At 41.7% G+C, this 4,166-nt stretch overlaps 1 pseudogene; it reads left to right on the top strand.

Moving 5' to 3' along the window:
* Positions 1-887: 887 nt before the first annotated feature.
* On the top strand, positions 888-3,453 carry LOC101424617 (translationally-controlled tumor protein pseudogene; annotated as a pseudogene).
* Positions 3,454-4,166: the final 713 nt, after the last annotated feature.

The following is a 4,166-nucleotide window of genomic DNA, read 5'->3' on the forward strand; positions in this document are numbered from 1 at the left end:
GATTACATTGACTTGAGTGTACTAATGACTTCACTCATAGATTGTCAATTCCTCAAAAAAAAGTTGGTTTTCTCCCTGTGCTTGGCTTTCTGGGAGGAGGTAGGATAGCCCTGTGGTTACGTGTGCAGACACTAGAATCAGCAGTCATGGATTTATTCCCACTCCTCTGCTCACTAGAAAAGTGAGAGTGATTTTGCTTCCCCAAGTTTTTTCTTTTGCTGAAATCATATGGCATTTACCTCATGAATATGTTGTGAAATTACACATGTGAAGTGCTAAGGACAGTTTGGGGGCACACAATAAGCACTCTCAAGGTGCTAACCCTTATTAAAATACATCCAATGCTCTTATGTTTTATAAGGATTCATAAACATGTAAAGAGTTTCTGAAAGAAAATTTGAATAAAGATTTTAGATTGAATGGGAAGTTTTTATTACAACTCAGGAATAAATGTGCTGATCCCATCACTTCACTCTATTTAAAACGCAGTTCACTGCACATGCTGAAGTACTGTCGTTAGGTTTACATTTCTCAACCAGGGATGATCAGGCCGAGGCTCATCTCCTGCCTTAGGGTTCAAGAGAGGGTTGTAGAATGACAAATGTTAAACACCCGCTCTGGCTGGAATTGCTTTTCCTAACTATGTGTGAGCTCAATAGACCAAAAAGCACTTTAAAGAATTATGCTTCTGAAACCAATTCACAAATGTTTGGTAAATGATCAGCACAACAAAATGCCCTCAGGGAGCCCTGGTAATTTTTCAGTGGATGTTCAGGAGCTGACAGGAGGAAAACACTAGAGAAAACTTCACACAAGTACTAAATGGCAGTCAGTAGGACTCTGGCACTTAAGGATGAAAAATCCACACATAAATATTTATGTCACAAATGGGGTAAGAAAATCAACAAGTATAAGAAGCTGTGTATTTACCTTTAAAAATGAGCTTTATACTACAGGAAAGTCATCTCACCTCTGAAAGCCTGGGGTTCCCATAACCAACTTTAAATGTATTAAAATATTATTGAAAGAACCTCAATGAGATATTAAGATTCAAAAATGAAAAAATAGTTGTGACCACAATTTTGTTTATATATTTATATTTTTAATTTAAAAATGAATATTTATGAGCTATCTGATATCTTTTTATATATTTTTATATATATTTTTTAAAAACTGGAAAATACAGCAGAGTGTTAATAAGGGGGTCCTGGTTATACTATTACAAGTTAGTTTTATTTTCTACTTGGTAATACCCTGTTTATTCCAGAATTTCCAAAGTGAATTTATATGATTTTTATAATGAGAAAAATAGTCTACTTCATAGTATTATTAAAACGTATAAAAGGTTTAGAAGGAGACTAAGACAGTGAAAACTATCTAAAGGTTAGTGCGGATTATTATCATCACTATTGCTTCTGCTGCTATTATCACTGCCTACGGATTAACTGCAGAGCCCAACAAAGTAGACAAACCCACGCCTTTTGAATGACCTTTGTGTTCATAAACAAATAGACTACTCACGACTTCATTACACTCCTTTACTAAAAAGGAATGATGTTAGCCACCACCTGGCGTCTTCTGAGAGTTCAGTGTAAATGTGTACATACAGAGCAATGAATTTGAAATCTGCCTGCCCCTCCCCCCTCAAATCTGGAGCAAATGATATCATCGGAATTGCTGTAATGCCTGCAGGGCAGCCAAGGGAGCACCGCGCATGTCCAGCACTGTGGCGTGCCCTGCAAGCTGAGCTCAGCTGGAATCCTATGCCAGTATTCTCAAAAGGATTATGGACCAAGTCACAACGATAGGAGTAACTTCTTTTCCTTCACAAAGTGAACTATGTTGTCTTGAGCAGAGATGATATAGGATTTGATGAAGTATATCAACATCCTAGACTGCTGGTAAGAAAATCAGCTTGGCTCTCACAGTGGTTAGTCTAAAACAGAACTGGACACCCAGGAATGCAAGTGAGCCCACTGCACTGTCCAGACTTGTTATGATCGAGGGGAGGAGACCCTCTCTAGGTGCCCCTGGGGGTCCACCTAAGTTGGCTTGACACTAGAATGGCCCAAGAGGCTAAACTTCCCTTTCTTTGGGGAGGAATGGGACTTCCCAAGGAAGCAGGGAAGGGCACCAGAATGAGGAATTTTGAGAGAGGGATACATGTTACAAAAGGAACTTGGGACTGAGTGGCAGTAAGGACAAAGGAAGCATGCACAAGGAGCCCCAATTTGGGATGACTTCTTGACCATGATCATATCAGAATGAACCTTCAGCAATTTCAAGTGACTGGGAAGTGCACACCAGTTTCTGATCATCTGTCAGAAGAAGAATACAGAAACTTTAGGCTATGTGATTAGGCTAGAGAAATTATCAAAGGCTTCTGCAAAGGGTCCTAGGACAGGTAGGAAGGAAGCATTTACAGACAGGCATTGCTAGATAAATTCCACTAGCAGCCTAATCTGCTAATGGAGCAGCTTTGGAAAAAGAGAGAAATAGGAACATAAAATCTTATAAAAATGAAACAGGATAATGCTACCAAATCAGTCTCAATCTTAGGCTCATGATTTGGGAGAAGTTACCAAAAAAGTATTGCACCAGTGGAACAGCAGCTCTAGAGTTCTCTGGGATGGGGAACCTCACTTACTTCTGGAGCTCTATTGTCCTAGTGGATAGCATGGGCATCTAGAGAAAACCTCCGTACTACTTGGAAAACTCTCCCCAATGTTGGACAAGTGCACATTGTGCCAGATGAGAATCAGATCTGGGGAGAGCAAGGTAACTGAGAGTCAGTCTCCCTCTTAAGATTAAGCTCCACAAGACAGCTACCTTTTCCGCACCCCACCCCCCCCCACCGCGCCTCTCCCCCCTGCTCTCCGACAGCTCCACGCTCCTGCCGCGCGGCCACCGCTGCCACCTCCCTCCAGAGGCCATCGTGAGCATCTACCTGGTCCTCATCAGCCATGAGGAGATGTTTTCCGATATTTACAAGATTTGGGAGATCTCGGACAGGCTGTACCTGGAGGTGGAAGGGAAGATGGTCAGTAGGACAGAGAGTAGCATTGATGACTCGCGGTTGGTGGAAATGCCTCCGCTGAAGGCCCGGAGGGTGAAGGGACAGAAAGCACAGTCATCACCGGTGTAGATATTGTCAGAACCATCACTTGCAGGAAACCAGCTTCACAAAAGATGCTTCCAAGAAGTACATCAAAGATTAAATGAAATCAATCAAAGGCAAACTTGAAGAACAGAAACCAGAAAGAGTAAAATCTTTTATGACAGGGGCTAGCAGAACAAATCAAGCTCATCCTTGCTAATTTCAACCACTATCAGTTCTTTATTGGTGAAAACATGAATCCAGATGGTATGGTTGCTCTCCTAGACTACCGCGAGGATGGTGTGACCCCATATATGATTTTCTTTACGGATAGTTTAAAAATGGAGAAATGTTAACCAATTTGGCAATTGTTTTTTTTTTTTATTTTTTTATTTTTTATTGACTTTGTAATAATATTACATTAAAAATATATATGTGAGGTCCCATTCAACCCCACCCCCCCACCCCCCCTCTCCCCCCGGCAATTGTTTTTGATCTATCACCCATCAACATAACTGGCTGCTGCTTTTCATCCACACCTCACCAGCACTTGAACAGATGGGCTGATGCCATCTTGAACTCATCATTTATTTTGATCCTGATTTATCTGGAGCTGAGGCGTTGTTTTTAAGAAAAATATGTCATGGAGGTTGTCTAAAAATAATGCATTTAAACTAAAAAATAAATAAATAAATAAATAAAAAGAGACATACAGCTAGAAGCTACACCTATAAGGGAAATCCCAGACACCAGTTAGGAGGCCAACACCCAGACCTCATCCACCCCCACCCCATCTCTGGGGAAGTCACAAATAAACACTAAGGGGCCATCCTCTGGCCTTCTGCTGCCCCCGCCTCCTTTTCTATCACGTGCCATTCCACAAAGTGGGGGAGACGTTAAGTGTGAGAAAAGGCCCAGCCAGACCTTAAACCCAGGAACTAGGAATGGGCAGCCCCAGATTCTTATCAGAACAGTTCTCCGTGGCAGGGGACCCTCCTCCCGAGGCGGATAAAAACCACTCTCAAAACAGTATATATTTTTCTTCTCTGGCACAAAGTGGGGTGGGCAG

The sequence above is a fragment of the Dasypus novemcinctus genome, chromosome 14 (assembly GCF_030445035.2).
Source record: "Dasypus novemcinctus isolate mDasNov1 chromosome 14, mDasNov1.1.hap2, whole genome shotgun sequence".
Classification (NCBI taxonomy): Eukaryota; Metazoa; Chordata; class Mammalia; order Cingulata; family Dasypodidae; genus Dasypus; species Dasypus novemcinctus.